Below are 11,826 nucleotides of genomic sequence, written 5' to 3'. Positions count from 1 at the left end.
CAGCATGTTTAAACCAAGAAATACTGAAGAAATAATAACATGCTAGTGGCGTTATTAGTGTTTTCATGCTGTGTATTAACTCTATGGCAGTAATCAGACAAAGATTAATTTGAGTGCTGCAGAACACTACATACCACAGACCTCTCAGCTGTAATAGATTTGAACACAAAGAAAAGTTTCACAAATAATATTACATTTCAGTGAGCACAACAGCATACAGAACAGCGACTTACATCATAAACTATCAGGCATCGAGATTCTTACAATGCGACAGTAGTTACTTAGCAGCAAGGCTAGAAGGGAATGTTCATGCAAATTCAAAGATGGCAAGTGGCTGTGCGTAAGTGAGGTATTTGGGGATGATTTATGTGAAACAAAGCATGGTAGTTATGTGGAAGTAATTTTCAAATTGGTCATAGTGAGGGAGATATGTTGTTCAGGTTACAGCCCCTGGAACCTGAGTGCACAGAGACTATCTGTAATGGATTTAGTTAGCTCTGCTGTAATTTTAAAATACGTAGCCAGAGGGCTCTCTGTATTGTAGAGATGTTAAATATATACTGGGTAAGCAGGCTGTATTTTGAGAGGCATGTAGCGGGGATTGTGTGGCACTTTTAGTATATTGTGATAACATTTAGTTTTCTTAGTGATTTTACTTCTTAATACTTATAGCCATGTTCCACTATTGTAAAAGACTGAACACTTGTTTTGCTCTATTTAATCAGGCAGTAACACTGGTGTTGGGCATACAGTTTTTGGTATTGTTCAGAACATTAAATATACTATTGCATAATCCTTACATTGTTATTTTAAGTAGAATTTAGCTTGTCTGCTTGTTTATAATATTCTTTATTTTAAATTGGATATGTTCTCAGGACTGCATTTCCATTGTAGGGTCCTGAGTACGCATAATCAAATGGAATTTTTTTTTCAGTAGAATATAGCTTGTGTGTGACATCTTGGGCCAGATTCATTAACAGCTACATGACATGCTGCTATTGTGTGCACGGTGAGATGTGCCCATGATAGTGTACTATTTTTTATTCATTAAATGGCTCCACACTTTGTGTAGAGCTGCAAAACAAAGGTAAACAGCAGAATGTGCTAATTAAAGTATAACTAGCTGAGGTAGATGCTAATTAATCAATCCAAAATGGCAAAGCTGCTCAGAAAGCTATAAAGTAATCGCATACATTTAGTGTAGCCCTTTGCCCTGAACTCCAAAACCTATTGGAATACAGGCACCATCACACTTTGGAAAAAAAAAGCAATGTTAGGTGCTGCTTCTGCTCTCTTGCATGTGTTATGTGCAACAGGCTCAGATCTATGCTACTGCTGCTGCTGACAGACCTCAGCTAATGAACAAAAGGGTTTCAGACCACGTTTAACATATCACGGACTGCAAAATATTAAAATATTAGAGTGATACAGAGTGGATAGTGAAACACTCCAGGATCTCTGCAACCTCTGCCACCCCCACCACAGACCCAGGGGAAATCGAGGAGAACCTATTCCAATTGAAACTAAGGTATATGTAGCATTAAGGGTTTAAGCTACTGGTACATTCCAGAGACCCACAGGGAATATACTAGGGGTGTCACAGGCCTCAGCCTCTGGAATATTGCACCAGTTTCATTATGCTATGCTAGAACATGTAAAGGAGCACATCTATTTTCCCCATACCCCAGAGGATACAGCAGGAACAATGCAGGAATGTTATGTTGTAGCACACTTCCCTGAAAGTTTGGGAACCATAGACTGTACACACATAGAAATAAAAGCCCCACCCGGAGAACAGGGAAGGACATACATCAACAGGAAGGGATTTCACTCAGTCAACTGCCATGTTGTCTGCAATTCCAAGGGCTCATCCTCAGTGTGTGTGTGTTGGGAACCCAGGCCGTTATCATGGTTCACACATATGGCACAGCTTTCCACAAGGTTTGCCAGGGGTGATGTTCCACACGGCTATTTACTGGGTGATGCAGATCATGCACTGGAATCATGGCTCACAACACCCATCAAAAATGCCACTCCCACTGAAGAAGTATACACTGATGCCAAAGCTCAAACTAGAAACATCATAGAGCATGTGTCTGGCATGCTGACGTCACGGTTCTGGTGTCTGAACACATCAGGGGATGCCCTGCAGTATGACTCAAGCATCTGCACAGAAACACTCACATTCTGTGCCATGTTGCACAATATCATCTTGATGAAACAGCTGCAACAGGGACAGCAGAGGCCAGGACAATGCATTCTTGGACCACTAGCAGGGCCAGCAGCTCCAGCACATACAGATGAGGATTCTGAAGGAGAATTTCCAGCTGCAGAGGAAGCCAGCAGATGTAAGTGTGCACAATATACCCTTGCCCTGGCTAAGAGGCAAAGGACAGCATACACACACACACACACACACACACACACACACACACACACACACACACACACACACACACACACACACACACACATGTTCACCACCTAAGGAATATACATAACAACCTAAGCACATACAAATAGTAAAAGTGATGCCAGTCAATGTCCACAAACTTTAAACAAACTTTACCTCCCCATGTAAGGGTTGTGTACTGATAGCATCAGACAGATGCAGCTCCAAGGGGTAGTCATATCTGCAGTAGTATCAAGGTAAGTGTGGAACCTGTAGTATAAAAACAAATGTGTAAGAAGATAAAAGCAACTTGTATACCTGCATACTGTTAGTCATAAATTTACTCAAGCAGAACCTGTGTGAAGTGTCCAGCAATGGCATTATTGGCTTATATGACTGATAGCTGCATTATACAGCTATGCATTTTACATAATAATCTGCATCAAGCTGGTCACTTACCCACTGTATATAAACCAGTCATCAAGCCAATTGTAGCAAAAAAAAATAAGAATAAATAAAGTAAATAAAAAACAAGCCAATTATAGCAATTGTTTCATAGGCAGAGCAATAAGCAGGAATGCAGTATCACTGATATGAATGCATGACTTACAATACTAACTGAAATAACTATTCAGAAATGAGCATGTACAAAAACATTACAAATTTTCTTCTGTAATGCATATACATAAAATCAGTATTGTGACGAAGACTCATTTAGCTATTCTGTACATCAGAAATATATGCAACCCTAAGTCAAAACAACATAAATAAAGGGCATGGCACAGTCATCATCATTTGCACAGGGGTGGGGTGTGGGTGGCAGGAGGTCAAGGTTGGCACCAAAGTAGTGAGTGTGAGTGAGTAAGAAACGCATACATTCATTAAAGTAGAACACTTCTCAGGGCCAGTAACAGGAGATGTATTGCAATCAACATTATAGTTTACTTAGCTTGCATGTGTATAAGTAGGTATGGACAATTTTTGTGAAACATAACTGTATGTCTGCATGAACACAATCAAGCTTTGTGGTAGCACTAAGTCCTGGCATGTCAGACAGGTGTGGTTGAGTTGTCAGTTTAGTATCATTGCTTCCAACCATGAGAACTGCCTCTGCTGGGAGTTGCACTGCCACTTCTCCTGTTTGAAGTAGGAATGCTAACACAACATGAGCAATGTTTGCTGGATAAGCACTCATCATGATTGCATCAGGGATCATGAACCTGTGGCCTAACAGATGTGGGTGTGGACACCTCAATCACTGAAGAAGCAGTGGAAGTAGTGCCATTATGGGAGCAGAATCTGGTATGGTCACATTGGCTAACACCAGAGGATTTTGCAACTCTGCAGACAAGTGGATGATGACCCTCCCCAGTAGATGTTCCACCACAGATGCTGCCTGATCCAGTGTGTCATGCATCCTATCTAAGAAGACAGCCACATGGTTGAGGCAGTCATGTACATCAGAATGCACCACATTAAGGACACATACCATCTCTTCCGAGGCTCTGGTGGAACATGCCTGTGCCTCCATGATGGCCCTATATATATATATATATATATATATATATATATATATATGTGTGTGTGTGTGTGTGTGTGTGTGTGTGTCTGGTGGCACATAATGACACAGCAACATCAGGAGGAGGGTAGACAGTAGACCTCCTCCGAGCACTTCTAGCAACCTTCCTGTGTAGTGCCACACCCTCATAATGGCTATGGGCTGACTAAATCAGCTCAGCAACTACAGCAACCACTACTGGAATCAACTTTGCCACCCCAAACCTGTCCTATATCTGTGGGCTTAGTGGAAAAAATAATACTGTTAAGAAAAAAATGCTTTACTTACAGTTAACTCTCTCCCTCCTTTTCCCCCTCTCCTGAGTATTTTTTTGAACACTAATGACATGAAGTAGGGCATATGCCACATTTGTCAGTTTCCAGGTAACTGATTTTAGTCTCCAAATGTTAATGACATGAAGTTGGCATATGCTTTAGAGTCCCCTACAAGTTTAACAAAGTCCAAGACAGTCCAATTTTCCCAGATTCTTTTGTTTAGTTCATGTTCATTTCCATCTCCCAAACCCTGTCTCTGCTTCTTCTCCAGTGCACTCTTGATTCTTCTAGTCAACTTCTATGCTTTTCTCTCTCTCTCAATAATTTTCCGTTGAAACACTGGGAAAGGTTTCACTGGCACAGTCTCTCTGTAGTCTTTATTACCAGAAGAACAAGAAGCAGAATCTCCTTCTGTTTCACAGCTCACATCTTGTTGGACAAACTTTTATATTTCTTCCTTAGCATGTACTGCATTAAAAAATGTTTTTGTTCCTCCATGGAAAAATATTTGAGCATAGCTAGGTACAGCAGTTTGAATCTCATGCCTGCTTCTCGGCATGCCTTATATAATGGAATAAATGTATTCCTCTTCTGCCTGATGTGCAATGAGTAGTCATTCTCCATAAAAACTCTGCTGTCTCCCACTTTTAGTTCTTTATCCACAGTTTTGTCAGAATCAACTCCTTCTGCTGGTAAGATTGCATTTTTACTATTAAAGGTCTAGGTTGTTTTCTCACAGCCAGGTTTGAAGCATACACACAATATGCCTTTTCAATTAATAATTCTTGTTGTAGAATACCAGTCCAGTAGCTTATTTATACTTTCATAAAATTAATACAGTCTGTTCCTTCCAGCTTCTCTGGTACAGCTGAAAATCTAAGATTTTCTCTAAATGTTCTGTCCTCTAACTCTATTTTTTTTTTAAAGATCTCCTCTTGTGCAGTCTCATATTCAACCAGCCTTTTCTTCATTTCAACCCAGTGGCGTAGCTAGAGTCTGTGCTAACTGGGCCTGTCTTTAAGTTTGCCACCCCTCCCCTCTCACAAAATCATGGTCAAATGGGCCCCCCCATACACAGCCCTCTCCCTATGCAGCCATTTCAGTATCCTATTACTTGGCTGTGTCTCCCCATTTACCATAAATACTGTAATGTGCATACTGTTTTATGCTTTACTTCTACAATGATTACTTGGATTTAATTTAAAACTTTTATTTTAAATTTTATAGCACAAACACTGATAGACATCGGCTAAACAAAGCAATACAGTCTCACAATCAAAACGGACTTAGCATTAAAACTTCTCTGCCCTTGAAACTCACATTCATTGAATCAGCATTGAAACCCACATTCAAAGAAAATGCATCTGGGCAGTGGTGGATAAAGTTTATGTTCGGGTTATTTGCAAATCATAGGCCTTTGCACACATATTTAGGACCATGCAAACATGTGTTCTATGATTCACCATCCTGATTGTATTAAATTACATTCCTTGTATAATACAGCACACTTGTTAGAGCATGTTTTAAATTTATTGTTTTGAACATTTTTCCAGTAAGCAATGAAACAAAATGTATGAACCAATAATGACAAAACTGCCCAATTCAGAACATTTCCATCAGAAAAGTCTATTCAAACTTCTGTCATTACACTCCACCAATATCAGTAAATATGCACAATCTCTGCAGAAGTAAAAGTCATCTAAATAATTCCACATTAAAGAGATCTGTAACTAATGAAAAGGTTGCTGCTAGCAAACAACTTTATATTTCATTGTTTCATCTACAAATAATGTGCCTGTTGCCCTTGAAGAATAAATCGCCTATGTTACATTAAAAAAATGATAAGCTGGTAATATTGCAGTAGGGAATGGATGACAAAATGACAACAGGTTAATAGTTTCTAGGCATCGCGCTACTAAATCATCTTTATTTACAGTAATTCTTTGCAGTTCATATTTCTAGTGCTTGTAAGCTTACCTGTATGTTGTACTGATAAAAGAAGATGTGCACAGGCTGTAGGAAATACAGAGATGCAGACAGCAACACAAGAATGGAACGTCTTCTTGTGCAGTAGAGAGTCAATTATCCAAAATAATTAGGGCCTAAGGTAGTTTGGATGATCAAACTGTCAGATAATCAAACATATAAATGAACCAGATAAAAAACTTCTAAAAAATGCTTTTGATGAACATTATACAAGTATTTCATCTACAAATTCAGTGCCTGCTGCCCTAGAAGATTAAATTGTCTATGTTACATTAAAAGATGGTACTGTAAGCTGGTAATATTGCAATAAGGAATGGATGGCAAACTGATAACAGGTTCATAGTTACTAGGCATCTCCTCCAGATGAGGACATTCTCAGGACTGCAGCATCCACCCCCTTTAAAGTACAGCACAGTACAGTATCAGCAATCCATCTACATACTGTGGGAGTAGAACCCACAGCGTTCTGCATCAAAAGCAGGTATACTATCTGTTGTGCTATTAACAATGCTTTTAAATACTTTAGCACAACAATACGTTGCAAACAGACTTGCCATAAGCAGCACTAAATTCTTCCCCTGAAGATCTCGCATCCTTGTAAAATGCACTTGACACTCAACTATATCATTCAATTTTGCAGCACAAGAAATCTGGAAAAAGCTAAGATGTATGGTGAGGGGGAAGCAACGGCCCAAAACCAGGACATATTTTATACATTTCTTGTATAATCTTTGAAAGTTGCTAGAATAAAATGTTTTGTGTTACCATGCATTTCCTGAAAGACAGGAAAATTGAAACTTAAATGGCTGTCATTATTTAGTGAATTCACTTCTCACTGATTTGCCAGAAAACCACAAATTTTAATAGGAACAGGCCAAAAGTATGAGCCAAGCAACTCTTTAAATCACAAGTGGTGGTAGGGGTAGAGAATTCAGGCTCTTGTTTCTTATAACTAAGGTACAGGGTTTGAGCCTCAGTAACACTAACCACCAGGTATCCTTAACAAAGGAACACACACAGACACACACACACTCTGAACAGCCTTAAAATTCCACACACACCCTTACAGATTCAACACTACAACTTAAAGTAAATCAAACACTTATAAATTCTGTGAACGACACTACTCTTAGGAAGGATGACTGAAAAGGAATGCAGCAGCCTTAAACTTCCATACACATTTAAAATTATATGCAGGCAGAAACAAAATATCTGTGCAACAACGCATGCACAGACGTGGCACAACACCGGACTGTTCTTATAGAAGAACACCCTTAAAAAACAAAAGCAGTATCTTTTTAATTAAAATAAACGTGACAGTCCCAAAAATGCTGCCCGGGGCAGACTACCCCTCCCCCTCCAAGCTACACCACTGTTTCAGCCTCTGAATTTTGCAGTTCTGTCACCTTATCTAAATATCTGTTCAAAGCTTCTTCCATTTTTTCAGCATTTTCCAGCTTTTTATTGTTTGTGTTGATGTACTGCATCAGTGTTTTGTTTATTTTAACCAGGTCTGTGTGTAGCTGTTTTATACTTTCCTCTAGGTTCTGGAAGTCATGTCTGGAACTTGTACTGCTTCTTTCTAAACAACTGCAGTACTTTTCCCAGTCTGTGTTTTTTCCTCAACTTTTGCAGCTGATTTTCCTCAAGGTCCTTTATATTTCTTTTTTTTTTCTGGCATCTAGGCAGTGCACTTACTAGTTTACCCAGAAATCTAGGTCCACTGGCCTTCTCTGCTAAGTTTCTGTTTTCAGACTGGCAGAGACAGAATTAAGCTGTTACTCAATGTGCAGCATCTTGAAAGTTGACATTGCTTTATATTCTTACTCCAACTGTCTGAGCAATAAAAAGGGTTAGTTGCCATGGATATGAACTTTCTCACTATCACTGTTACCAGCTTGGTGGATATGGAGCATCCTGGGGCAATGTAGAAATTGCCTCATGTTCACTGACAACCAGTTAATTCTCAAACAAACTGATATGATATGTGAGAGATGTACCTACACAATGTCACTGGAGGCAAAGCTCTCATATAAAAGTACTCCTAATGTCAATTAGGTTGTCAGTAGTACACATGCTGCACCCATCACACACAATTCAAAGTAGAGACCTACATATGCTGTGGCACTTAAATGTAACCTTCCTAAACCCCAAAGACCTCCTAGATGAAGTATGCATAATAAATACCCTTAGCAGCCCTGAATGCAGTCTTTCAAAATAACACCACATCAACACATACAGTCACATTGCATGGAGCCTCTACTTCTAAGACCATAAGACAAGCTACCACACAATCCAACATTCTGGTCATTGGAGATTCCATTGTGAGACACACTGATCTCTCTCATCAGGCTGAGTAAGGAGAAAGTCATGATCAGTTGCTTATCAGGGGGCTAGGATCAGTCATATTATGCATGCACTCAGGCCACTGGACCACTAGTATGACTCAGTCATAGTCCATGTGGGTGTAAATGACCTGAGATGTACCTCCCTAGACTATATGAAGAGAGACACCATGGAGCTCTCAGAATATGTGTCCCAGGCTGGTATGAACCTAGAATTGAGCAGCATTTTACCTTCTCCAAGCATGATGGCACAATATAAATAAAAGATGAATAACTTTAATAATTGGCTTAGTTTCTGGTGTCATGCTGAGGGGGTGCAAAATTTGTCAGCATGGAAAGAGATGGTCAAAAGACCACGCTGCTTTGCCGGGTATAGTCTGCACCTCTGTAGCAAGAATCAAAATAAGAATAATTGTAAGAAAAAAGTAAGCGCTTTAACGAACATATATCTGATGAAGCGATCTGTATGTAAAAGCGTTTACTTTTTTCTTACAATAAAGTGTTTTTTTACCTGAAGCCTGGATATTTGATGCCATTATTCTTATTTTGATTCTTGCTACAGTTGTTTTTGGCATCAAATAGTATTCTTTGGTCCTGTTTTTGTTATTTTATACATGGTCTGCACCTCTCCCTTCTAGGATTTCGAATATTAACTAAAACATTGTCTTCCCCCATACTGCCTTTTTAGGCAATGCCAAACTGAAAGTTCTTCCGAAATAGCAAACCAAAACTGAGAAAATCTAAAGGTATTACTACTCAGTGCTAGGAGTCCAAACAAAAAACTCCATTCCTTAGAAGCTCTCTTCACCCTAGAGAATGCTGACATCTGTGCAGTCACTGAGACTTGGTTTAAAGTCGCAGACAGCACACTGACAGTGGAAGGTTATAATGCCTTCCACACATTTAGACCAGTTACTACGCAGAAAGGGACTAAAGGTGGAGCTGTCTCGATTTACATAAAAAAATATACCTCAAGGTTGGTCAAATAGGACAATGCACTTGAGCTACTCCATGTTCAAATTACCATACACAAATCCAATAACTCTTCCTTTCAAACTATAGGTCCCCCTCTCTGAACCAGGAAACCCATACCATGTATTTAAACTTATTGGAAACACTCACCATCCATCCCAATACCATATTCATGGATGACTTTAACTACCCCACTATTAACTGGGAATCCTATATGGCACCAATTGCACAGGCACAAGGATTCCTGGATTTTGTAAACACAAACTCCCTGGGATACATTGTCAATACACTAACCTGGGGTGCAACCATACTGGATTTGGTCCTCACTAATATGGGATAATGCTGCACACCCCCTGGTTTAATGTCTTCTCTGGTAAGGGCAGACCACAAAATGGTCTCCTTTGAAGTAAAAATAAAACCTGGACCCCCTGCTAACCTTGGAGTATTCAGGAACTACTCTAAGGCTAACTTCCTGTTATTGAGTGATAACCTGGCCAAATCTGAAGCCCCCATAAACCCCGAGAACACTACTACCTATGCAGAACTGTCCACAGAAACCCTATACAAGCATGTTAATAGTTGCACAGCGGCAGTTGTACCCACCAGAAAGAAGTACAGAGCTAACTCAAAAAACAAGCCACCATGGTCAAATCACAAAATCAATAGGCTGTACAACAGGAGGAAGAAAATCATGGCAAAAATTAGGAGGTGCAGTACCCAGCAGGATAAAAACACTAAACAAACAACACAGAAAACAAATAAAGTCTACCAAAGCCAAATCTGAGGTAAATTTGGCCTCCCCAGGCCAAGGACAACCACAAGATATTTGTTAGCTATGTCCACAACCTCAAAGGCAATACACAATTGTGTGCAGAGCTCATTGTAAGTGGAGCCACTCATGCTGAGCCAGAAGACATAGCAAATCTACTGGTCGACAAATTCAGCCCCAAGTGTACTCCTCCCCACTCAACTTTCCCTCAGGAAATACCATCAAATATAACTTCCCTGCTATCACTAAGGAAAAGGTCCTTAATTCTGTCTCCAAGGTCAAGAACACTGCATCAGTGGGCCCAGACAATATCCCAGGATGCCTTCTAAATAGCATCAAACATGACCTATCAGGCCCCCTGGAATTGCTATTTAACTATAGCCTCCAAATAGGCTTTGTGCCTCATGAATGGAGAACAGCAACAGTCATCCCTCTGCACAAAGGTGGGCCATCTACAGACCCGGGAAACTACAGACCCATAAGTCTCACTAGTCTTATATGCAAAGCCATGGAAAAAATTGTCAAGGAAATGATCCATAATGATATAGTAAACCTCCAGACATTGGACCCAACCCAGTTCAGTTTCATCAAGGGCAGGTCATGCATGCCTACTCAACCTGGTGGACTTCTTTGAGAAGGTCACCAAAGCAATAGATGAGGGCAAAATAGTTCACATTGCCTACCTTGACCTGGCCAAGGCATTTGACACAATACCCCACTCGGGAATTGTTGATAAACTCAGGACTTTAGGTACAAACCTGTATATCATCTGGTAGATAGCCAAATGGCTCACAGACAGGAGCCAAGAAGTTAAAATTGGGGAGCCCACATCTACAAAGAGGCCAGTCACAAGCGAAGCCCCTCAGGGATTAGTCCTTGGACCACTCCTTTTTGACATTTACTTCTCTGAAGTCAAGGCCAATGTCAATGGTCTTTGGCTAACTAAATTTGCAGATGACTGCAAATTAGAAGCTGTCAATGAATCCCACATCAATGCAAATGTTCTCCAGGAAAGGCTGACACAGACAAACAACTGGTGTCAGAGCCATGGACTAAAACTAAATGCCAATAAACACATAATAGTATCCTTCGAGAAAACATTCACCCCTAGTAACTATCATATTGACAACACACCCCTTAGAGATGACCCAGCAGTCAGGGACTTGGGGACACACATAGTAATCTAGCCTTTGACCATCACGTGTCTACAGTAGTGAGGAAATCATTTTATGTTGCGCAACTTATAAACAAAGGTATGGCAGATAGGTCATAGGAAGTCATTGTTCCACTGCATTTGGCATTCATCAGACCTATCATTGAGTACACTACCCCATTTGGTATGTACCTAACTAGGCTTATGCAACAAATGGAATGTCCACAGAGGTTCCTTATTAAAAGAATACAGGGCATAAGTAAAATGTCCTATGCAGACTGCCTCAAGGCCCTGTCCCTGTTTTCTGTCTCCTAAAGGGCTTTTGAGGGGAGATCTATGCCTGGCATAAAGGGCATTGTTACCCATTCAAAAGACT

Source organism: Protopterus annectens, chromosome 5.part0 (assembly GCF_019279795.1).
Source record: "Protopterus annectens isolate FY-2018-M chromosome 5.part0, PAN1.0, whole genome shotgun sequence".
Lineage (NCBI taxonomy): Eukaryota > Metazoa > Chordata > Ceratodontiformes > Protopteridae > Protopterus > Protopterus annectens.
The sequence above is the reverse complement of the archived record's forward strand: the minus strand, read 5'-3'. Positions refer to the sequence as shown.